General features: G+C 36.1%; 1 protein-coding gene across 1 annotated transcript in view; it reads left to right on the top strand.

Annotated features, from left to right (window-relative positions):
• The window catches only part of LOC149775166 (uncharacterized), a 180222-nt gene that overhangs the window by 25507 nt on the left and 127452 nt on the right, over positions 1-27263 (top strand). The window lies entirely within an intron of this gene.

Genomic DNA, 27263 nt, shown 5'->3' with positions numbered 1-27263 from the left:
TGGGGGTGGGTGAGCACTTCTAAAGTGATGACTATTTCTCTGTTTATCAGCAGTACATTTTCCATAGATGCTTTTAATTTGTTTCTTGCACTCTTAGGGGATATATGCAAGGAATTGTTTTAGTTTGATCCAGACTTGTGAACAAATGCAAGAAAATGTTACCAAAAGATGGATGGGGGTATTTTTTTAATAGATCTTTTTTGAAATTTTTTGATATGCTAAATTAATTTTGCAATTTGATTTTTCATAATAATAATAGCGAAATGCTACCTGCGAAAAGATTTGTTTTAGAATTCGAAGATTATCAAATGACTTCATTTGGTTTGGTGAAGAATTTAGAAAGAAAGTATGTTAAACAAAAATTTGCAAGTGTCAAATTTGACAAGGACAGTAACAGGTGTACTTTAAGCCAAGACTTCATATGATATATTTGACCATTTGAAGTTTGGTTTAACATGTACCTTCAATAGGTCAGATGATATACATCAGTAGAGTTGTCACTGCCTGTGGGACATAATCTCAAGTTCTTTTTTTGCAGAGGTAATGCATACAAGAAGTTGATTTTTACATCACTGGGTACAGTTTGAACATTTTGGAATGGATGTTTTTTATTTACAAGGCTAAAAGATAGTCTTCAGTTGTCAGCAAGTAATGCCAATTTGGTCCAGCTTAGAACATTCAGCAAATTTTGTCAAGTGCCGCATATGACAACCAGAGCCAATATGATAATACATGTATATAGTGTCTATATCGTCCATTATTTTTGAAGATATTTTTGGCTCTCAGGCAAAAATAGATGAATTGGAAAGAAATCATAATATATTGTTCCCCCTCCCCCAATTAATTTTTTCAAGATTTTGAGACAAAAGTACATGTATATTAATGAGATGATCTTGTTTATCATTGGATGAGCTTGGTGAGCTTGGTGCCACTCTGGAAGCCACATTTCTGATCTGATTTTGATTAGTCTTGAAATATGGGCTTAATGATCTAATGAGTTGGACAACGATTGAGATCCATTCATAAATCGGTGACTCTCTTGAATGTCTCCAGCCACCACTAGTGTCCATCCACTCTTTGGTTTGGTTCAGATCTTTGGTTTCTAGTGTTCAAAAGTATCCTCTAGGAAGGCCATCACACTAACTTCAGCAGCTGGCATATTATTGCAAAAATGGCCCAAGTTACTCTCTGATTGCTACCACATATTATAGTTATTGCTAGAAATCTTGTGAACATTTGTTGATCTCTAAATATAACTCTTTTGACATTAATCCCTACAGAGAGGTAGATAATCTGATTATCCTTTCAGCTGAATGTTCCTTATTTGTTAGCTTTTGTAATTTTGATAGCTGTTGGGAAATGTTGCATGAAAACGTGTTCTGAGATCACCCCTTCATCCCACAAAAATGTGGTTTCAGGATAGCTGATGGGAAATGTTGCATGAAATCATGTTAGATCACCCCTTCATCCCACAGAAATGTGGTCTCAGGATAGCTGGCCAGTCATAACAGCAAGGTTATCAGTTGTTGAGGTCAAAAGTAGCAGGTTTAAGGATGACAAACATCCACAATTTCGATACATGCATTTTTTTTCTTCCTAGTTTTTGTCAAAATATTGCATGAAAATTCCTCATATGTGGAAGGTTGCAGGTTTGAACCCCAGTAGTCTTACCAGAGACAATAAAAATAGTACTAGAAGCAGCCTTGCTTGGCACTCAGAAGTAAGTGGTTATTGTTAGTACTGGTCAGCCTGGTGTCAGGATAATGTGACTGGGTGGGACATGATGCTACATGTCTGTGGCATGATGCCCCAATGCTAGACATCACTATAAACTGCCAAACTTCAGACACAGTAGCGATATGACTGAAAAATTGTTAAAGCTATGTTAAAAATCCAGATCTCACACACATACACGCACACACACACACAATAAAATTTTCTCGAACTAATTTTATATAGCAAAAGAAATGTACATCTATGATAAAATATTTACAGTATCCTAAAAGATAATGTTTACATGTATGTTGGCATATGAATTTCAAAATTAATATTTACCCTTTTCATAATTAAGCTTGGTAATGTATAAATTTCATACTCGCTTCAAATATAACATAAGAAATGCAGTTATCTCTGATAACACGTATTCATATAGTCAGTTATATCTGATAACACTTATTCATATAGTCACAGTTAGCCTTGATAACACTTATTCATATAGTCAGTTATCTCTGATAACACTTGTTCATATAGTCATTGTGTCTATGAACTGGTGACTGTTCAGGCCTTAAGTAAATATTTAATATGTATTCACCAGTGAATTAAATCAAAAGACAGAATTAACCCATTCAGAAACAAAAGAAATGTATTGAAATCAAAACCAAAATGCATAATTTGCTGGCAACATGAAGAGATTAACTCTATTGTAAGTGGCTTAAAAGGGCTAACTCCATGAACAGACTTTGTGGGTTTTTTATTAACAGTAACAACAAACAGCAAAAATCAATGAACAATTTAACCTTTTTAACTATTACTTTATCTGTGTGATTCCTCTCTTCAAAGGCACTTCACTTATAAGGCCATTCGCTTGCTGGAGAATTGGTAGCCTTATTAGAGGGAGACCATCTGTATTAATGAGGCAGTCTTGGATCAGACAGGCTGAGCCTGTCAATACTTAGGAAGTCATGTTTCTGATCTGATTTTGATCCAGCTTGGAATGTAAGCTATTCTCAAGATCTCGAACAAGTTCATTTGGTAAAATCTGCACCTATTAACGAGTTGATGTCACATGTCATTGGTTTTGTTTGTTGTCTCTTCAGAGACCATATTTCTGATTCATTATTTATCAGACTTGGAATACGGGCTTGTATCATCAAGATCTTGGACAAGTTTTGACTGTTAGCAAGATTCATGCATATTGATCAGTTAGGTGGCTTGCATTCGATTGACTGAACTTGTTCTATGGAAAGCATATTTCCAGTTTGATTTTGATCAAGCTTGGGATGAGCTTCTATATTCATCAATATCTCTTGAGTTCAGTAGTGAGTGAGATCTACACATTAATGAGGTGATCCTGCATGAATGGCTGAGCTTGATACAACTTGGAAAGCTATAATTTTGATTAAACTTGGAATAAGCCATCTGTGAATTGATGATAATGAGCCATATCATGCATATTATTTATGCATTCTAAAATCTGATCGATAAATACATGCTAACTTTAATCCTGAGGAATGTGGATAAATACGTTAATGAGCTGGGTTCATGCATATGAAGGAGGTGACTCGTATTTGATTGGCTGAGCTTGTCATATTTTAGTGATTTGATTGGCTGAGCATGTCACATTTAGGGGATTTGATTGGCTGAGCTTTTCAAATTTTAGTGAATTGATTTCTTCTCAGATATTGAATTAACTTCGTAAATAGGCTTGGTATCAAAATACTGTTTTGTATGAGCAAGATTTACACATTGATCAGGTGAAGATTCATGTGAATCATCAACTGGGTATTTTGATGACATGAATCATCCAACTGGGTATTTTGATGACTTGATTCATCCAACTGGGTATTTTAATGACGTGAATCATCCAACTGGGTATTTTGATGACGTGAATCATCCAACTGGGTATTTTGATGACGTGAATCATCCAGCTGGGTATTTTGATGACATGGATCATCCAACTGGGTATTTTGAAGATGTGAATGATCCAACTGGGTATTTTGATGAAGTGAATCATCCATCTGGGTATTTTGATGATGTGAATGATCCAACTGGGTATTTTGATGATGTGAATCATCCAACTGGGTATTTTGATTACGTGAATCATCCAACTAACTGGGTATTTTGATGACGTGAATCATCCAACCAACTGGGTATTTTGATGACATGAATCATCCAGCTAACTGGGTATTTTGATGATGTGAATCATCCAACCAACTGGGTATTTTTGATGACGTGAATCATCCAACTAACTGGGTATTTTGATGACGTGAATCATCCAGCCGGGTATTTTGATGACATGAATCATCCAACTGACTGGGTATTTTGATGATGTGAATCATCCAACTGGGTATTTTGATGACATGAATCATCCAACTGGGTATTTTGATGACATGGATCATCCAACTGGGTACTATGATGATGTGAATCATCCAACTGGGTATTTTGATGTGAATCATCCAACTAACTGGGTATTTTGATGACGTGAATCATCCAACCAACTGGGTATTTTGATGACGTGAATCATCCAGCTGGGTATTTTGATGACGTGAATCATCCAACTGGGTATTTTGATGATGTGAATCATCCAGCTGGGTATTTTGATGACGTGAATCATCCAACTAACTGGGTATTTTGATGACATGAATCATCCAACTAACTGGGTATTTTGATGACGTGAATCATCCAACCAACTAGGTATTTTGATGATGTGAATCATCCAACTGGGTATTTTGATGACATGGATCATCCAACTGGGTATTTTGATGACGTGAATCATCCAGCTGGGTATTTTGATGACGTGAATCATCCAACTAACTGGGTATTTTGATGATGTGAATCATCCAACTAACTGGGTATTTTGATGATGTGAATCATCCAACCAACTGGGTATTTTGATGACGTGAATGATCCAGCTGGGTATTTTGATGACTAGCCTATTTACAAAGTTAGTTAAAAATCTTCTTACCATTTGAGAGTTGTTATTCCTGATCAGATTGTCATAAGACATGGCAAATAGGTCAGTATCTAAGTATATGTCTGAATGTATAAATCATGTTCAAAATCTTTTATCGGCTAACATATGTATGTGAGAAAGCCTGCCAGTAGCTTCTCGTGGGTCAGTGGTTCTTCCCTGGGTTTTCCAGGGTTCTTCCTCCACCAGTTATACTGGCCGCCATGTATAGCCTATCTTGTGCTGAAAAATGGCGTTAAACACTACAACAACAAAAACAACAAAATCTTTTACGGGTTAAGAAAGTCTTCACAAGGAGTGCTCAGTAGCAATGCAGTATAGACAATAATCCCCTCCCCTAGATTTATCACAGATGCAGTTTTGGGAAGGTTTTCATGTGGCATGTTGTGATATGTTTGATTCATGAATCCATGATGACAAAGTTAGCTTTTGATGCATATCAGTTTCGAGAAAACAAAAGAGACAGTTTTCGTAGGTTGGTTGTTGTCAGGCAAGTCCCAAAATTTTCATTAGATATGAATGAGACTTACTGTTAAGGTATATTCTGTGATATATCTCAATAGAGCATCAATCAATATAATATTTAATGATGCAAAATTACATTAGCATGGATTATTGTGAACCAAGAAGCCCCGTTAAAAAAACAAAAACAGATGTGTTCGTTTCGCAGTCATACCCGACTGTAAACTGCATAGACCCAGATTTATGATTGCATAATGCATTGGCAGATAATGAGTATATGTTATTTGTTGGGATGAATCATTTGAACAAGTAACATGGACCCTGATCTGCTGCTGCGTTATGCAACAGTATGTAAGGATCTATGAAGTTTGCATTTGGATTCGATTTCTTGATTAATAACTGCATTTTAAGAAGTATATTGGTACCTGAGTGAAAGTGTGACTTGTATTTCAGTGAATTTTTGGTCAAAATATTTGTGCGATTTCACTGCAGTATTTGAGATTTCATGAAAATATTACTGAAATTGTTTTTGATTTCACTGAAATATGTGAGATTCCACTTTATGACTAAAGCTTTACTGAAATTTTGATGAGATCTTGCTGAACTTTTGGTGAGATTTCATTAATATTTTGACCTAAACTTTCACAGAAATTTCATTGAATTAAGAGTGCAATTTGTCTGAAATTTTTCAGATGTTTACAAAAGTTTTATATGAAATAATGGAAAAAAATTATAAGGCACTTTATTAACCACCATAATATTTCAATATAAATGAAACAAGTTATGCATATGTTATAATTATATGACACCACGCGATAGAGAAGTACTGCAGACTCGACTTTTGACTGTTCGAACCGATGCTGTTGTGTTCACTTGCTCCATAAACAGCTTATCATGATATAATTACAATGATTTTACACAGAATTCGAGCACAACTGGAATATTTTTCTAATATAATCAATAATATCATGACAGTGAAAGATTATTCGACTTGAGGGTCCTTAAACAACTCTGCAAAGATATTACCACAAATAAGGGACATCATCACTTCCCATCCAGTGATCTGTAGGTTGCCCCTTCTTAAATTCTGAAGTGAATGATAGAGAATTTTTGTAACTTCAAAAATGTCTTGGTCCAATTCCTTCTCATTTAACACATTAGCTACCTCTGTCAAATTGACAATAGTAGTCAAATATTTGTGGCAAAAATCGCAAAATTCTAGTCCTGACGTTCAGTTTTCTTTCAAATTGATCAGTTATGTTACAATCAACTTTGCATTCAAGTTATTTTCATTTCAGCACATTTTTGAAACTATTATTAAAACTTTTTATGTCCCACTAGAAAATGTGAAGGCCATGATTGGCAGGCATGCTCATTTCCATCAGGACCACTCCAGTGGCCTAGTGGTTAGAGTGTCCACCTTGGACGCGGGGGAGGTCATGGGTCGATCCCCGGACGAGTCATGCCAAAGACTTACAAAAATTGATACTCACAGCTGCCTCGGTTGGCGCTCAGCATTAAGAGGTTAGTGTTAGGACTGGTCGGCCTGACGTCAGGATAATGTGACTGGGTGGGACGTCATGCAACATGTATGCAGCATGATGCCCCAGTGCTAGACATCACTATAAACTGTCACACTGCAGATATTGTAGGGATATGACTGATTTTTTTTAAAGCTACGTTAAAAATCCAAATCACACACACACATACATTCCCATCAGTTTCCGTTACTTGAAATTCATTGGGCAAGTACGAACTTTTGACCAATCAGAAAGCTGTTTACTGTGATCATCTACTAAACAATATATGGAATGAATAATATTATAAGGAATATTGTAATAAGGATTGCAGGGGAATGGACCAGACAGACCATTTTTAAAAACAGTTTTGGACACAATATAAAAAATTGGTCCATTGTGAGGAAAGTTTGATACAAGTCAGGAGAAAAAGGGAAGCTTTAAAACTAAGAACAATCTTGTCTGATGGCAGTCAAGTCTAATTCAGGTGAAACAAAAAAAAATTAGGATAACAAGGATAGATGTGGAAAGAAGTTACTTTTCCTAAAGACAGCAATAAAATTAGCTGTCAGAAATGGGAAATGTAAGTTTTGCGGAAAATCATTGAAATTGTACAAGAAACAGAAGAAAAAAAATTTCATTGAAATTTTAGTGATACAAGTACAAAAATCTTCCTGATATTTTCAGAAATTTTGGCAAAGTCAGGAATTTTAGTAAAATTTCCATTATAAAATCTGATATTTTCAGAAAGTTTAGCAAAATCTGAAATTTCAGAAATTTGGTGAAATACCAAACTTCGGTGAAAAAAGGACATTTCAGTGAATTTCACTGAAATTTTAGTCACATGTTCTCTACGGTATAATGAGGATCAACATGGTGATTGACCATTGTATTTAGATGGTGTTTGACCATTGTATTTAGATGGTAATTGACCATTGTATTTAGTATGTTTTGGTATATACTGATCTTCATGACAGCTCTAAACCCTACATAACAGAATTATGCTCAGTACACTGTTCTTCTAAACCAAGGGCAGAAAGGATTGGAAGTTTTATTTCTCTCTGCTCAGATGAACTTGCTTAACCTTTATCATTCCATGATAATTGATGCTCTGGTTTATGCCATCACTGATGCTCTGGCTTATGCCATCATGGATTCCCTACACTCCTCCACACTCATTTCTGCTTGTGCTACACAGCTGATGTCTGGGTCTGGCATGAAAGCTTTTGCTTAAACAGATGCTACCCACGCAGATTTATTGATATGGTACATGTACATTGTGGAAGGCAACTTGTTATATGTTTGCTTGGCTTGGGGCAGCAACACAATTAGGTTATCTAGTGTCAGTGCAATTGGAGTAAGTGATTTGTGCAAAGACGCAACACACTAACCAACCAGGCTGATCTGATGGCAAGATTCATACGTGGGTTTGAATGCTACCACATTACAGTAATAATAGAAATTTGGCACGGCATTGGAAGTTGTGGTGTGACATGTTAAGTAATCAAAGATTGGTGAGGGAAAAAAAGACCACTTATTTGATTATAATTTTCCTTAAGCAAATATAAATGGTTAAAGTTTTCTTTTTTTTAATTGCTCAGCATTTTGGGACAAAAACTTTAAAATACATGAGTAATATCTATAATTTAATTTAACCTTGTTGATACAACCCACTTACCACCAACCAGCAGATGACAAATGTGAACCATGTGACTTTTTTGGATGCAAACATTTTGTTATTACCGTATATACAAAAATGACATAGCACGTGACAAAATATAGACAGTATCAGAAACTGATTAAAAGGGCATCGACTGGTTGATTGGTCTAAAGTTCTCACCGTTCCGGATCACTGTCATCTCACCTCTGTCTGTGTATGTTTGAGTCTTGGGTTCGGTCAATGTGGGTATGTGAAAAGCTTGCCAGTAGCTTTTCATGGGTCATTGATTCTGTCTGGGGTTTATCCTCCACCATTTATACTGGCCGCCATGTACAGCCTATATTATGCTCAAAAATGGCATGTAACCCTACAACAGCAGCAACAACAATAAACCAGTTAAAATCCATTGTTGATGGATTAGTTTTTGGTGTGATACAGCGCAGCAACGCAAGTATGCTATTTAATGCGGAGGTACTTGGAGTAAAGTGCCTTGCCAATGGACATGTTATATTAGCTGACCCAGGCTGGTCAAAATGTAGGATTTAAACCTGCACCCTATTGGTCAAGTTCAACATGCTAACCATTGAGCCACAAATGTTAGTTGAAAGTGGCAGCCTCCACAGCCATGCCATAGATTTATGCCCCAAGTCAGTGTCGTAATAGGGTATCACCTCCACAACTAAATGATACTGAGGTATGCTTGAAATCTGTGTCATATTAGGGTATCATTTCCACAACCATCAAATACCAAGTTGTGTATCTAATGATGTGAATCTGTTTGATAACTCTACTGGTTATAGACCATTACTTTACATTCCCCAAAGTCCATTACAGTTCATAGACCAGTAGAGCTTATGGGATGGTCTGTCATCCAATGTCCGTCCGTTATCTATTAGATTTGAGGATATGCATTAAACTTTACATACTCCTCTTCTGATCCTAGTTAAAAATGGTGCTGCTTGCAATTCCAATATGGCCACCACAGGTCAATCTTGAAACTCCTTCTGAATGTATCTTGAATATCTTGCTATTGTTACTTCTTCTGAATGGATGACATTCATTAAATGACTTCTTATGATGTCTAATTGGTCCTAAATGAAAATGGTGCTGATCTGACATCAAAATAACCACCACAGCAGTCATTTTGAAAATCTTGTTATTGCTATTCTTCCTGGAAAGATGATCCTGTCATCCTGGTGTTTTCACTGAAAAACTTCTCATGAAATCTAGTTAGTCCTAAATGAAACTGGAAAGATGGTAATGTCAACCTGGTGTTTTCACTGAAAGACTTCTTGTGATATCTAGCTGGTCCTAAATGAAACTAATGCTGAAGTCTAATATGACCACCACAGTAGCCATCTTGAAAATCTTCTTGTTGCAACACCAAATGAATTCGTACATGTATGTATGATGCCTATTTGGTCTTAAATGAATATTGTGCCAATTTGACATCATATATAGCCACCATGAAGTGGCCATTTTGGAAATCTTGTTGCTATACCTGAATAGGTGGTCATATCAACTTGAGGTTTTTTCTGAAAGACTAATTATTATGTCTATTTGCTCCTAAGTGAAAATGGTGTCGATCTGAAGACATCTATAAAATCGTTTTTGCTACTGATTCTGAATGGAAAGTCATGTTGACATATATTTTCACCAGTATTTCTACTCGAGCTTAATTATATATCAAGTTTCTTCCTCATTCCTCCTTGACTGAGTAAATGTCACAGATATTTTCAACAGGCAAAACTAAAAAATTGCTTAGCAACGAACAAGATGGTCTTTTCCCCCCTCTACCTTGAGACCTATGGTCTCTGCTTGAGTTACCAGATACTTTACATTCCTTAAATTCCCTTATTGACACTTTTAATTACTTTTAACTATACTATCACATTGTTGTGAACTTTTGTATCATGTAATTACACTAGTAGTACACTGCCTAGCTGCTGAGATCATTGCTGTGGTTGGTTTGGGGGCTGACTACCAGGGGCTGATGCTTCAACAGAATGATAATAATTTTAGCTGATAATTTGTGGACATGGGTACATTTTTTATAGTTATTTTCCTTGTAACTTACTGATTTTATATACTAATACCAAGCATTAATAAAAGCTCTAGTTACCTTTTCTTGTGTTATTCTCTTATCACACTGACTTCCACACGATTGTTCACAGAACGAACTATTTGTACCACAGAATTTTTTACTGTTTTTATTCTTTTTTTGTAACTTGGTAGTTAAATGTCAAATTTTTATTCAGAATTATTTACACATTTGATTAGTCGTCATGTTCTAGCTGCCTCAGCATTAAGAGGTTAGTGTTGGGACTGGTCGTTCTGGTGTCAGGATAATGTGACTGGGTGGGACAGCATGCTACATGTCTGTGGCATGATGCCCCACTGCTAGACATTACTATAAACTGCCACATTGCAGACATTGTAGCAATATGGCTGAAAATTTTTTAAAGTTATGTATAAAAAAATCTGTTTAAAAAAATCCAAATCCAAATCGTGTTCTTGAAGTAGTTGTTGCTGATATGCACACAAGTTGTAAGAACATCACCCTGCTTGCACATTATGGACACAATGCTGCATTTTTCTTTTGAACATTTTTGGGCTTTCCCTTCATACAGTTTGATGCAGAGTTCTTAGATTTGGTCACACTATTTTAATTTAATGCCAGATGAAAATAGTTTAAAAAAGCAATCATTCATTTTTTTTCCTATGACCCAAAACAGAAGTTGGACCATAACTTTCTCAGTGAACTCAGTGACAGGCAGAGAACATGGCCCTCTTATCCGCACTGCACTGTTTTCATCATTTGATTCTATTTCAATTTCTGACAGACTGGATGAATATGATAATTCATTGACACTGCCAACAATTTTTTAGTCTACATTGATTTCATCTGCCATAAAAAAAATTGAAAATTAAATTTCCAAATTGCTAGTAGAAGTCATTGTTTCCAGCAACTACTTATGCCAACGTTTAGTAGCCATATTTAGCATATGTCTTTCACTGCAAGAACCATCATTTGTTAACTCTGTTTTGATTCGTTCAATGTTATTCTACTGCCCATTTTTGATGAATAAGATCATTTGTAACATTAACATGCAGAATGGACCTATCCATCATTGAGATCTAGAGCACATAACCAGCAAGCAGATATAACCACTGTGGCATATAGTAGTTCTTGTTTACTAGTGGATTTTTCAGTCACTGCAGACAGAGGGCAAGGCACGTGTGTGTAGTGCATATTCACATCATTGGTAGCCAACTCATAACTCCTGGAGGCTTTTGTCATTTTGCCTGAAATGTGAGTAGGAAACGCATTTGGGGGGCTATTTCTGAATAAATTCTAATACATCCACTTCCAAGAGATTTCCCATTAACCCAGTTGTATTAACCTATTTGTATTAAAAATATCGTTTTTCATTGATTATTTTGCTCGTGCATGTTCTGAAGGGTGAAAGTTTAGTTCCTTTTTTTTTTAAATGGACCTATAATTTTTGTATCTAGACTACTCTTTGTATCAAATGCCCATCTTAATCTACTTTTTGTAAAGGTTCAGTGTGCAGTTGAGACCAGTCTGCCTTAGATCTGAGGCCAAAAAGTCTAAAATCACGACACAAAAATCATTATCTGACCACTAACAAATTTTAGGTGAGAAAAAAAAAGAGGTTTTCCACTCAGTATTTTTTAGTTCAACTAGAACGTCCAGATTATTTGGTATCATTGTAGAGCTACATCTGTCTACCTTTCTATAATACCACCCACTTTAGTGTATCTTACATGACCTTGACGCTACTGAGCTCAGCAATAGGCTACTACCTCCTGCCGCGTAAATGTGGCATCAGGGGTTACTGAGTTACAGAATCAAAAGTTAGTCTATTTCACATAGGGTTTTCTTGTGATGTCTGCTTTGTCCTAGATGAGAATGGTGCCAATCAGAGATCCAGTATGTCCATGACAGCCACTAATTTGAAAATTTTGTTATTGCTGAAGAATATCAAAGATGGTTTCAACACTTGGCTGTTAAATGGGGAGAAATGGTCTTGTATTAAATTCAAGGAAAATCTTTTTACCCAGTAGAGCTTCAGTCCCTTCATGTTACTCTTGTTTGGATATCAGTGGCAAGAAACTTAAAATTTTGAAATAATAAAAAAAAACAAATTTCATGAGATTCCCTGATCCTGCCCATATTATAAGGATGGTGGTAATACATTGAGGGACTGAATAGTGAGGGAATATTGTAGTATTGTTGTGAGTGACTTGACCTATGACTTGAATTATAAGTCTTCATTTTTGGAAATGAAAAGGGCATACCACTTTCTTAGAGCTCTATTATATAGATTTGTTATTGATTACATGTTTCATTGTTAGATTCATTACATGTTTTATTGTTTTTGGATTCTTTACATGTTTTAGTTAGCACATTTATATGCTGTTATTTTAAAAATTCATTTTTGGCTCTTTTATCTTTTTCATACTTTTCAGTTAGCTTATAGAGAGATAGCAACAGAAAAACAGATTTCTTGATCATATCATTATATGCCCATAACATATCATATTAATAAACCTTTACAACTCTGTGATCGTAAACAAAATAATAAAAAAGAAAACCAACAAGTTTTGTAAAAATTCTACAAATTATTTCCCTAAAGTACAAGATGAAAATTTTAGAAGATAGAGTAATGTGAATAAAGTTCTAATTAAATTCCAAGGGTATTCCAGATGAGATCCATTGCTGAAGGTACTGATGTGCCTGTAGTCTTGAATGTACTAATGTATCAGTGCCCTGAATTGTAATGATGTGGCAATAGTCACAATAATATAAACCAAAATATTCTTGTTTGAATTCAATATAATTCCAGATTAATGTTTTTTTCCAAGAATGTTAGTGAGCACTGTGTAATTCCAGAGAAGAAGAATTTGAATACATAATTCAAATCAAATGTTGAACAAAACAATAAGTCTGATTTCTGCATCAGATTTTATCACAGGAATACATTTTCAAGTAAACAAGATTATAAAGCCTACTTGACCTAGGTCACAATTAGCATTTTCTAAAGAAAAAAAACAATTATGTAAAGGAAATTTTCGATTTTAGATTATTTTACTAAAATTGTAATAAAGAAAACATGGTAAACATAAATTTTCTTGACTCAGACTAAGATAATGATCTTTTAACCCACTCTTCTATGGAAATGTTAACTATGTATTATTTTTTTACAGTATAAATACAAAATCAATATAATTTGTCAGGAGCACATTGAATTTTATTTTGGACAAGGTCAGGTACAAAACACAATTACATATATCCATACCATACAATGAATTAATAAAAAGTAACAAGAAATGCATAAGTGTATATATGTATATGTATATATATATATATATATATATATATATATATATATATATATATATATATATATATAAAATAAAGTGTTGGCTTGACTTCGCTTGCGAAGATTTAGGGAGGGTGGGTGTCCACATCTGTTACAGTAACAACAGTCCTGCTTAGAGGACGACAATCCTTAGGGTAGTTTGTTGTCATACAGGCTTTTAAATGTTAAAGTTGTCAAGGATAAACTGTTTTACATGCTGTGGTTTACTGACAACAGCTAAAGTGATGTCATGTTACATCATTTGAATACTGCAGTAGGGAGCCCATTAGGTAAAATGGACAAGTTGGGTAATTGAAAGAGATGTGTGTTGCAGTTATTAGAGAAAGTTTAACCATCTTTAATAAAGCTTATTGGCAAGTTCAAGAACAGCAGTAAAGTTTCTTTGAAGTCAGATTTTACTTTATATATAAAATGCAAAACATGATTAATTTCATATTTGTTACGATGCACATCTGTTCAGTTTTTAAGGCAAAATGTTGCAACATGCAACATTGTTGTGATTCAGGGAAGGATGAGCCATTAGTGAAATGAGCAAAGCCCAGCAAAACTGTATTTTAGATCTCTTTGTTGATCAAGTTTTGACTTTGTGTAGCACGGCAGCAAGAGGCAGTTATTTATTCTTTCCATATACTGCAAACACTATTGACATTGATCATTCTTGAGTGCATGACATTTATCTGCAAAGCAACATCACCTGTATGAAAGATTGGGACTAGCCAGAACATGTTCACAAACTCAATGGAACATTCAGGTTTTTATTATTATTAATCATTATCTCAATCTTATTAAATGTTAATGGACACATGCTTTTCAGGATGATTTTAGCCATGAAATAGATTGATTTAAAGATGGTAATTAGAACACGCTGTAATCTTGTTAAACTACCAACTATTAATCGCCATGTGCTTTTCGGGATGATTTTAGCCATGAAATAGATTGATTTAAGGATGGTAATAAGCACACACTCATGTTTAAAAGATTTGTGCTGTTAAAGACGATGCATTAACACCATTGCTGCTCAGAAGCATGCATTACAACTGTAAGGCCCCAATAAAACTTTTTAAAAGAATCTCCCCTCACCCATTACATAAATACAGATTAATTTGTTGGTCCTTTGCATGATTTATAAAAAATGTCTGTAGAGACAAACATATCTCATGGCTGGGCTGTATCTGATAAATTTCTAACAATGTCTTTGTTATGGTCGGCGAGAATAATTTGATTCTGACAGGATTCGCTCACTGTCTGGGAATATGGTAGATATGCATGTGCTGTTGACAAAGTATTGTATACTGACATTTAGAGTTGCTATCTTGAAAATTAATGAAACTTCTTAAATGGGCTTGGTTCCATTGGTTTATGAGTGTAAGTTTTGCTTTGACACTATTTTTTTCTGTTTGCATCTGATAAAATACATATGTTGTTAGCTTGAAAGGGAGACAACCCCAACTTTACTTTTGCATGAATTTGTGAGCATTGCATGTCAGCTTAGTTAATATTACAAGTCTGTAAATTAATTTATACAACTTTATTTGATTTCCTATGATCCATTATTCATTAATATTAAAATCTACAAGATGAATATTTTTGTTGGGCAGTGGAGATTATAATTCTGATACATCAGTGAAAGTGGCTTAAAAGATCCCAGAATGGTTGACCAATATTTGAGTCTTCCTTGCTGTTTTTAGACACCCTTTTTGCCATTGTCCCTGTTTATAAACCCCAGCCATTAATGTTTGTACGAAGTAGTTGGATTGGCTAGCAATACTGTATTATTAACATTTAATTTCTTTGGGTAATCACAACAAATGGCTACCCAGTTAGAAAAGACGTACAGCAGCAAAGATCATGATTTAAATGATAAATTTTACTGGTTAGACTGATTTGATAGTTTCTTATCCTTAACAATATACTGGGAGGATTACCTTTCGATATGAAATCATTCTGGTGAGACTCGGTCTTTATGGGATAGGACTTGATGCTAATGTAGCTTGTGTAGGTAAATTTGTCTTTTCATATCCTGTGTGAGTGGTTAAAGCATGGAGATTTCCATGGTTTCAGGGTTATGACGATCTTCCCAATTTAAGTCTGTTCTACACATCCAAGAATGCAAGAATGTTGATTAAAGTTTGTGTAAGAATGAGAATTGTACACTGTGTTGAAAAAGTTTGCTAGAGAACTTTGAAAAACTTGAACCTTTGCATACCAACCAGGACATGTTTGCAAACTTAAAACCATGTGTGATACATATAATCATCGTACATATCTGAAGACATTTCCTGGCTATATTTGGTATGTTCATTTTAACTGCTTGTTTTTTTTGTTGTTGTTGTTGGGCGTCTCTCTTTCTGCTATTTATGATTGTACATAGAGTGTAATCAATAATCAGTCTAGTCTGGCTCAGGATGCCAGCTGTTTGTTAGTGAAATGGTCACTTGCCACCCCAGATCAGAATGTATATAGTCTGAGTTTATTTTTCTTGTAATTGTAAGCAAAACAGCTGAAAAAGTAGCCATGCCATGTTGCTGACAGTTTTTACTAGGACCACATATATTCTTGTATGATGTGAGCGAGTGACCATTCCACCATCAGCTAGCCTGGCTGCTTTTTGAATCAGACCAGACTGATTATTGATTGCACTATTGTGTGCACATTTGGAATGAGGCACAGTCTGGATTATGGCTACAACATGCCACGACTTCTTGCACTGACAGCATTGCAGATAAGCTTCTAGGGAGTTCTGTGGTCTGTACATGTACGTATTTGCATTGAAAAGGGATGCCCCCTCCAGATACCAACGATTTGTACATTTTATGCTGTTGCCTGTTATTGTGGCCTAAACTGCAGATCCAGATCTATGTCATTTGTTCTAATGATTACTTGTAACAAAATGTATAGACCCAGATCTTCCATTACACAGTGCACCAGCAGATCTGGGTCTATACATTTTGTTACAAGTAATCATTAGAACAAATGACATAGATCTTGAATTGCTGGTTCATTATGGTAGGGGAGATCAGGGCATGTATTGTTGGTAGTAGGGCTTTACTAAAAAGTGAGATGTACGGGATATACCAGTAGGTGAAAGCATTGGATTGTTTTATCTTTATCAAGGTTTTCATAATTTTGGTGAAGGTTACAGGCCCACAGGCAAATAAATTTTCACATTTTCACTTGCCTGTTCAAGTTACTGTATTCAACACATTTGTTTCTACAGGGAAAGACAAAATAAAACCTTTTCTTTCTCAAATAAATGAAAAACATTTAATTTGAAATTCCTACATGTTGTATGCCAGTCGTAATGTACAGCACCAATATTTACCTAGCCAGTAGTATCGGGTATATTCTTTCTCTGGTGAGCAATTTATTCTTTCTCAGGTGAGCAATCTCCATCAGAATATTTGCTTGCTTTTCTTAAAAATTAACTTAAAACATGGAAAATTTTATATTTAAAAATCTGCCTGGTTTCATTTTAAATTTTAACTCGAGCCATCAAGTCAGTGAAATACATGTTACATTGTTGGTAGACATTTGTCATTATTAAAGATAACAGAAGTAAAAGTAAAAAACCACCAGGTAAATCAATTATTTAAATACTGTTGGGATCAAATTTGTTCATTCTTGAGATTATGCTATTTACAGAATTAATGCCAGATGTATGTATGCATATCTGTCTGACAGTGTATGTATGAATGTGTAACTATGTATGTATGTATGTATGTAGTTGAATTTTATGGTACATCAGCACAATAGTGGCCCTATGGTGCCAACTAAATGTGAAGTTCAGAAAATGAAAAGTGGACTGCACACTAATTTTGGAAGATACACCCCCTGCCCCATAAATATATATAATCAAGATAAAATACATGACATAAAGATGTAAAAATTATGTAAAATGTATTAAAAATAAAGTGTAAGGTAACAAATGTAAAATCCGTATAGCCTATATTTATTATATAAACTACATTCCCTCAAAAGATTTTCTCAGAAGGCATCATCACAAAGTTTCTTTGCAGTTCATGTCAAAATACTAGGAGCTAATGGCATGCATTAGGTCTGGCAGCCCCATTCATCATTCATTGTCGGATCATTTTTTTTTCACTGCCTCTCAAAAACGCTGGGTCATTTTGGGTCAGATTTCACAGAACATTGGTTTACCAAAATTCTCTTATGAAAAGTCCTGTTAGCAATATTGTGACTTCCAGAGCAACCAAAATTAAAAAAACCTATATTTTGACATCTTTTTCAATCAACCATTTAGCAGTTTGTTATCACCACTACTACTCATAGCAGAAGTTTATGCACCCCAAACCCTATTTTATACATGCATTTTTCACATTGAAGGCCATTTTTAACAGCATGTGGTGCTCACAGTGCAAACGCAAGCCCTTTCCCTGGATGAAAATTTTGAAAAACATTGTCTACTAAATAGCTTGATGTAATTCAGAATAGTTGTCATCCAGGCCATTTTTTAGATATTCTACTTGCGTTGAACCCATGTGTCTACTGCTATAGGAGGCTAGCTCTTCTTCCTAGCCGACTACTGGTATTTCACTATCAACATACTGCAGAGCAACTATGGAAGGTGTACTTGCCTGACATCAATTTCAAGAACAACACAAGCCCGAAACACCTAGTTCACAAATATATCCATATCTATAAATAGTAAACAATAATAGCTGAAAAAGTCACACCATAGCCTTAAGTTAAGAAATTTGCCAGGGGCCAATTTACAAAACTGGACCCTGCCATCTAAGCCATGTCCATTGTACATTCTATATCACATTCCATATCATTTGCAAGAGTTACAGTCCTTTGTTGCCTGATTTTCTTTTTTTTCTCCAAACATATGTTCTTTCTTTTTAACACATTAACCCCTGGCAACGAGTTTACATGGCAGGAGATAGTAGCCTACTGCTGAGCTCCGTAGCATCAAGGTCTTGTATGATACACTAAAGTGGGTGGTATTATAGAAAGGTAGACAGATGTAGCTCTACAATGATACCAAATAATCTGGAAGTTCTAGTTGCACTTCAAAATACAGAGTGAAAAACCTAATTTTTTGGACCCTATTTTTCTCCACCCAAAATTCGCTCGTGGTTGGAATCCGATTTTTGTGTCCGGATTTTACACTTTTTGGTCTCAGATCTAAGGCAGACTGGTATGAACTGCAAACAGACAGATTAACCTTTGCAAAAAGTAAGATAAGATGGGCATTTGGAATAAAGAGTAGTCTCGATTCGAAAAAAATGGGTCTGTTAAGCAAAAAACCAAAAACAAAAAAAAACTCCAACTTCTTCACTTCTGCTCATGTGTGAGCCAAATAGCCAATGAAAAATGTTGTTTCTAACACAACTAGGCATCATGTTATTGGAAAATCACCTGGAAGTTGATGTATTAGGATGTATCCAGAAATAGCTTTCAAAACGTGTTTCCTACTCGATTTTCAGGCGAAAATGACAAAATCCTCCAGGGGTTAATGTGTTAACTCCTGTTAAGCAAATTGTAAATAGCTGTTTGTGTTGTGGTTATCATTTTGTGCATATGTTAGTCCATTTGTTCATTCATACACACTTGGGGATTTAATTGGAGAATGCTTCCATGTTGTTTTCATTCATTCTTTTCTGTTGTCTTTTAACACACTGGCTACATTATGCTGAGGAATGGGAGCTTTGTGCCTTTCTGAAGGATACAATCATGCAGCCAACTTTGTCTGGCCTAATCAGGTATTGAACCTACAACTTGTGGATTACAAGTCCAGTGCTTTACGAACTGTGCTGCCATGGCTGCATGCTGTGAAATTGCACATTATCTCATAGTAGTGGAGGGGAGTGGTGAAGAGAAATAATGGCATGAAAGGGGTCTGTTTATCGTTTTTCATGCAGAAGCATCTCTGAGGGCACTCAAAATCTTGACCCAGCACTTCTAAATAGGATGTCCTCAAAACACGAATCCGCACTTCAGAACAGAGCCATATGGTGTCCATGTTGGTGCTGGTGTTTGCCAGAATCACAAAAGGTGATAAAAAACTTTCAAATGGTAACTCCTCTTTTCTAAATGAAAAAATTATTTGGCAATCACCATTAACAATCGATAATTACCGTGTGCCGAAACCGGATAGAACATATATTTATCCCTTCTGTTCAACCTAGTCATTCAGGCGCTAATTTCCCCACGTAAATGTCTATGTGATAATCATACGATCATTCTATTATACAGCAAATGTGATGCAGTTTGTTGAATACTGATGTAACCAAAAGATAGACGATGGGAAAAAGGGTTCTTTCTTTTTCCGAAAGACCATGTTTACCAGAAAAAAAGTGGATTTAATCTGTGGGATCGAATAGGGAAGGGATGGGAAAGTTGTATTATTTATGCTTGATTATAGTGAATTTGGCCCAAAGACAATTTGGTCCAACTCGAAAGACGATGCGGCCAAGCTTAACAATAGATTGTACGTTCTTTTTCTTCAACAAACAAGTAGATGCCATGTAAGATAGCTAAATTTAAACTATTTTGATATTCTTTGAAAGAAAATAATCATACTTCGTAACGTACATATTTATGAGAGAAAACAGACAGTCTTGTTTGTTCTAATTAAAATATTTATATACATTTTTATGCTAATCAATATATGCATATGCACAACGGCAGTCTCAGTTTAAGTCTTCCTGTCAAATTATCAGTAATCATTTATTAAACGATAATACGTAACAGATAATATTATACATAATACATATACATTTTGCTAAGGGTAGTGTACATGAGATATTACAACAAATATAATTAATTTTACGCTTCACGTTGTAACACTGCTGCATAAAATACACACTAGATTACATATGAGAGAGAGAGAGAGAGAGAGAGAGAATAATGTTGAGCATTTTATCAGTATTTAGTTGCTGCCCTATGAAGCTCTTACCAGTTAATTTTATTGTTTTTATTTTTCAAGTTGTCTTAGTGTGTGCACACGTAAATTAAAGGTTTGTCATTACTGGTCAATATCGTCAATCATATTTGCTCCATTATTCCGTACAAATTAGAAAGGAAATAATTTTGTGTTGAATTTGTGTCCCCCAACACACACGGTACACAAAATTTATAAACATACACTTGTTTGAGAAAAAAAATGAAAGAAATTAACATTGTATTGTTAACATATATTCCTTCTTTTTTCATCATGCGAAATATATTTTTAAAAAATATATATCCACGAACTCCATATATGTAGCAGATGCCAGCTTGTGTATGCATCCTTAGTGGAGTGTGTATCGCTTATGTCAAATAACATCGCAAATGAGACAAAAATATCACCCGATTGCTTGACGGCACCTGCCATTTACGCATGATAAGTTACTTATTGCAAACTGACTCAGATTGTATTGTATCCAGGTTAACTATAAAACGGTATCTCGCAAATAAAAAATTATTTTAAAATACATTCAGTGTGAGTGCACATGATAATCTTTTTGGTAGCATGGGTTACAAAAGTATTATTAAAGCAAGTTGTTATTGTTTATACTATTTGTTCTGCAAACATCAATTATGATTACATATGGCAAACAAATAGAAGCCAGGGTCATAAGCACAACTGGCAGGGTGCAATAAACTCATTATTTAAACTTATTGACAGGATATAAAATAAATGTATTTTATTACAAAGCAAACCAACCCTGGAAACTGATTTTGGTATCTTTTTAGTGTGCCGATTTTTTCTTATGAAGTCAGCCAACAAACGGAAGTCAAGTTTGGTTCCTTTGGATTCTTTAAGTGTGCCGATTTCTTTCTTTTTTTTAATAAAGTGTGCCAACACAGGGAAGCCAGAATTGATTCTTTTTACCTGTATTAATGGGAATTTTCAAAATAAATTAAAACAATGGAACAGTTTGTAAAGGAACACAATCTAGTGCATCGTGCACTCGTACCGATATAAGACTAAACAGTAAATTAGTTTTCATTAGTTTCATCTAAATATTTCCTATCCATAATTGATAGTGTTTTATTTTTCGACAACAAGAAGCATGTACTTCATCTTGTAGGGATAAATGTCTGTCATTTCTGGATGGCGTCCTCTAAAGGTGGGAACTGTAACTAAGGGGCAGTAACAGCGTTGTATACTTTTCGAATAATTAAATTATTATTTCTTCTTTACACTTGATAATTTTTTTGTTCTTTTTGTGCGAGTATAACTACTTTTAATCATGTAATGCAAATCTGATATTAAAAGGAAAATGTTTGAGTATGGCCGGTGACCTTTAAAGCCTTACAAAAATGCTTTGGATCTTGATGAAGTTGATGTGATGTTTAAGGTTTCAGCCAGAAAAATGCTTGTATCTTGCTAATGCATTTAATAAGAAAGTCATACGACTTCTACGTGTAGCACTGTATACTTGTATTCATACAAGTTGAAAGTTGCATGAAAGTGGATCCAAACGAGGTACAGAGCAGTCACTTGAACCCTCATTTCCAGTTAAAATGCTAGACTTTTCCAGTAATGAAATTTTAAAAAATATTAAAGAAAGTTGGCCATTTTAAACAAAATTGAACCCTCATAAAAATATTCTTTTGTCTGCATGTATTGATTTTACATATCCTATTTAGACTTGATGGAGTGCATATAAATGTGTCATACTAATGTGTCATACTTCATCACAATGAATAGTTATCATCATGAATTTGTCATTTTCAACTGAACGCTGCACAGACCCAGATCTGCCATCTGGGTCAGTGCAGTGCAGTTAGGAGTAATCTGTATAACAAGCAGTATAGACCTGATTTGCATGTGCATTATGCTATGGAAGGTCGGGGTATATTCTTTACAGTTGGATTAGACTTTTGAGAAAAATGGTACTTGGTGTGGTTTTCTAGTTTGTGGATCAAATAGATCTTTTCCAGCTCAATGTTATTACTTTGCATTTGATATTGTATACATGTACAACATATATTGTTTTGGAATTGCAACTTTTGTCCATTGAAGACTATTAAACCCTCAGAATTATGTCCTTTTAATGGTTGTTGGGTCATAATTTTTCTTGTTTTGTTTGCAAATGTCATGTTAATATCAAGATGTAATTGCTTGCAACAAGTAATGGAGGCATTTAGTAGATTTTTTATTCAGCACAATGATATGGTTTACAGACCAGTTCAAAATTCACTTACACTCCATTTTATGAGGGCATAAAGTTACATTGAGCATTACAGTCCAGCTGAATGCAAAATTGCCGACTAAGCAACTTTCCACCTTGAGCACATGAAGGATAGTTACAAAGATCATCCTGCCTTGCCAAGCTTATGCCATATAAACCCAGATAAAACTTGATTTCTTGCACATGTCAGCAGTATCAGAGCACATGGAGAGTTGGTCAGTCGAGGTGCATTTATCTCAGTAGAGACAGCAGTGTGCTGGCAAAGGAAGAGAAGATGAGCCGATTATAGTTCTTCATATGTCAGATTTGATCTACTTTACCAGCCACTGGGAAGAATTAAAGGGGTTCGGTATGGTATATCACCACTGAATATAATTTGAATTTTGGATGTTAAGCTAGACATATAAACCCAAGTTTGTATTGATTTTGGTGGTACAGAGACATTCCAGGGGTGCCATTGTATTTGAATCAAACATGTCATATCACCTACATTATTGATTCAGAGTTTTACCAGTTTCATTGGGTGATAGAAGGAAAGGGACTTATATATTACTTTAAAACATGTAACTTTATTTACTACCTAAATGAAGAAACTGAAATGGAAGGGTTGTATTTTTTTTTTGTCCCTGTGGTTTGGTGTGCTAGTTCTACTGTGTAAAGAAAATTTACTTACTGTAAAGAGCATTTTAAATTTAAAAAATTCAGATTGGTTGACATGTCATTGTATTGACAACAAAATAGATGCTGCAATTGAGGAGTTTTTCTGTGTGTGCCATAAGGTGGAGCATATTTTATGACATACAGATGTACGTGTTTATTCGTCTATTCCAATTAGTTGACATAGTGGTTTTCACTAGAAGATTTCTTGTGATGTTTAATTGGTTCTACATGAAAATGGGACTGCTCCGGTGGCCTAGTGGTTAGAGCATCCGCCTCGGATGCGGGAGATCGTGGGTTTGATTCTATGGCCGAGTCATACCAGAGACTTGCAAAAATGGTACTAACAGCTGCCTTGCTTGGTGCTCAGCATTAAGAGATTGGTGTTAGGACTGGTTGGCCTGGTGTCAGGATAATGTGACTGGGTGGGACATCATGTTACATGTCTGCGATTTGATGCCCCAGTGCTAGGCATCACTGTAAACTACCACACTGCAGATATCGTAGCGATATGACTGAATTTTTTTTAAAGCTGTGTTAAAAATCCAAATCACACACAAACACGTACATGAAAATGGTACTGATCTGATATCTAAAATGGTCACTACAGTGGCCAGCTTGAAATTTGTTTACTTCTACTCTGAATAAATGGTTATATAGTTATGGTTATATTGCAGCATCTGTTTTGCTGTCAATACAAAGACATGTCAGCCAATCTGAAAAACTTTTAATTGATCTAAAATGCTCTTCACAGTCGATATATCAGAAGTAAATTTTCAAAGAAAGACTTGTGATGACTGGTTGTATTTCTGTGATGTCTGGTTAGGGAGCGCTCACCAGTTATTGTAAACTTTTGAGAGAATGACGTATGTAAAGTGAAGTTGTTTGCATTTAAAACATGCACAGTGGAGAGAATGTTGGCATACCTCTATGTTACATTAATGTAATGTGGATAATATTTCTTTGGATATTGTACTTTTGGAAATTGTATATGATCTAAGCACACTGCTAACTAAAATGAATGCTCCCTTGTGCTAAAAAAATCAGCCTGAATTAGTCTAAAGTACACTATCCATAGCAGCTATTAAAATAGGGAAAATGAATTTTGCCAAACTAGACAATACCAGCTTCTGAAAGTGCAATGAATGAATTACCAAATGTATGAAATGTAAAATAAGTTATTGGCTCTGTGTTATACAATTTGCCTCTGAAGTTCAGGAAGTAAAAATGACCATGTGGAGCTAGCACTTTTTTGAAAGGTGCACATCTGGAGTAAAGCCTAGCTGTATACTCTATAACCCATATTACACCCATCAATCATACACCAAAATAAAGGGAATTAAAGAGCCCCACTGAAATCTCAGATGGGAGAGAAGATCACAGACCATGAGCAGCACTTGGCTAGATAGGTGGAGCACTACTCAGAGCTACACTCCAAGATGCATCAGTCACCGTTACATCCCTTAGCAGCATACAGAAACTGCCCATCATGGTGGAACTTGACAAAGTGCCCACCTTAGAGGAGCTAAGCAAAGCCATCGACTTCCTCCCAAACAGCAAAGCACCAGGTAGCGACAGCATCCTGCCTGGAGCTGTCAAATATGGGAAACCGACATTGCTTCAGCCGCTGCATGAGCTACTTTGCCTTTGCTTGGAGGAAGGAGCAGTCCCTCAAGACATGCACAATACCAGCATTGTGACCCTTTACAAAAACTGTGACTGTAACAATTACAGAGGGATCTTGCACCTGGGCGTCATTGGCAAAGTGTACGCCTGCATCATCCTCAGCTGGCTGCAGCTGATGGCGGACCATGTGTGTGCAGAATCTCAGTGTGGCATCAGAGCAGGCAGGTCAACAACAGACATGATCTTCTCCCTCTGACAACTCCAAGTGAAAAGCAGAGGTCAGCCACTTGACCTCAGTAAGGCATTCGACCTGGTCAGCATGAAGGGCCTATTTGAACTTCTCATTAAGATTGGCTGACCCCCAAAACTCTGCAGCATGATAATCTCTTTCCATGCCGATATGAAAGGAACAGTCTTGTATGATGGATCTTCCTCAGACTCCTTCCCCATGAACAGCGGCGTGAAGCAGGACTGCATGCTGGTGCCGAATCTTTTTGGGATCTTTCTCTTCCTGCTCCTTTCCTTTGCCTTCGCCTCATCCACTGATGGCATATATCTGCACACCAGGTCAGACAGGAGTATGTTCAACCTGGCACGACTGCGCTCGAAAACCAAAGTGAGGTTGGTGCTCATCAGGGAGATTCTCTTTGCGGATGATGCAACTCTTGTGACCCACACCGAGGATGCCCTCAAGAGACTGGGAGACCATTTTACTGCCTGCAGTCAGTTCAGGCTCACCATCAGTCTGAAGAAGACAAATGTCAGTATGCAATATGCCACCACTGCCCCTTCCATGAAAATCGACTGTGTCATCCTGGAAGGCATCAACAGTTTTACTTACCTGGGGTCAACTATCAGCAACACACTCTCGCTCGATGTGGAGCTGGACAGAAAGCTTGGAAAGGCAAACACCATCATAGCACGACTAAAAAAGTTGGTGTGGGAAAACAACATGCTGACAGAGCACACCAAGATCCTAGTGTACCTCTACCAGGCTTACGTTCTCAGCACCCTCCTATATGGAATTGAGATCTGGAGCACCTGTATGAGACAAGAGCATTGACTCGACTCCTTCCATATACGGTGCCAAAAACGCATCCTGAAAATCAGCTGGCAAGACCGGGTCCAAAACAGTGAGATCCTGCAGCATGCAAGTATCCCCAGCATGTATTCCCTTTGATGGCTGGAACATGTCCGATGCATGGAGGATGGGAGGCTGCCAAAGGACATCCTATATGGACAGCTGGCCACTGCCACCAGAAGAGTTGGCTGCATTTCAAGGATGTGTGCAAGAGGGACATGAAGGCATGCAACATTTCACCCGACAGCTGGGAAGTGCAGGCCGAGGTCCTAGGCACCAGGAGACAGACAGTCCGTAAGGGCATAGCAGTCACTGATGTGAGGAGAGGCCAGCTGGTGGCAGAGAAACATGAGAGAAAGAAGAGCGCAGCAGCAACCACAGCAACTCAGACTTACCACTGCATCTGCACCAACTGCAGTAGGGACTGTCACTTGCACACAGGCCTGCACAGGCACAGCAGACAATGCCAAAACCCCAGAGACAGACGACACTCCAAGGGCGCTATTCGCATGGTCTCTTGAGTCTGAGCCGCCAGTGATGATGATTTATGACATTTCCAATTCAGCATGGGTAGATTACATGACTTGGTCATCTATAAATAGAAATGGGCAAAATCCAGGACCAATCCACTACCCCAGCAAATAAACAAATGGTTGTTAGCTTGTTTCACACAAGAGTAAATAAAAGCACCAATGGTATACAAAAAAATAAACTCAATAATGCCCAGTACATAAAAGAAATTAACTTATTAATTGCTGTGCCATGATTGCAGATTCAACACAAATGGAATGAAGCAGAAAGTGACAGCTTGTATTAATGTCTATGAAACGGAAAGGAGAGCTTGAATTTGTATTATTTTATTTTGAATAAAATATCAAACCCTTGCAAAGAGATAAGCTAACTCTCCTTCTGGTGCTGTTTGTTGTCAATGATCACTGAGATTTTGATTTTGACATATCTACATTGCAGAGTCATTAATTAGCCAACTTATTAAAAAAAATAGAGGTTGAGTTTGC

Source organism: Sinohyriopsis cumingii, chromosome 19 (genome assembly GCF_028554795.1).
Source record: "Sinohyriopsis cumingii isolate HCF-2022 chromosome 19, ASM2855479v2, whole genome shotgun sequence".
NCBI classification, from domain to species: Eukaryota; Metazoa; Mollusca; class Bivalvia; order Unionida; family Unionidae; genus Sinohyriopsis; species Sinohyriopsis cumingii.
The sequence above is the reverse complement of the archived record's forward strand: the minus strand, read 5'-3'. Positions and strand labels throughout refer to the sequence as shown.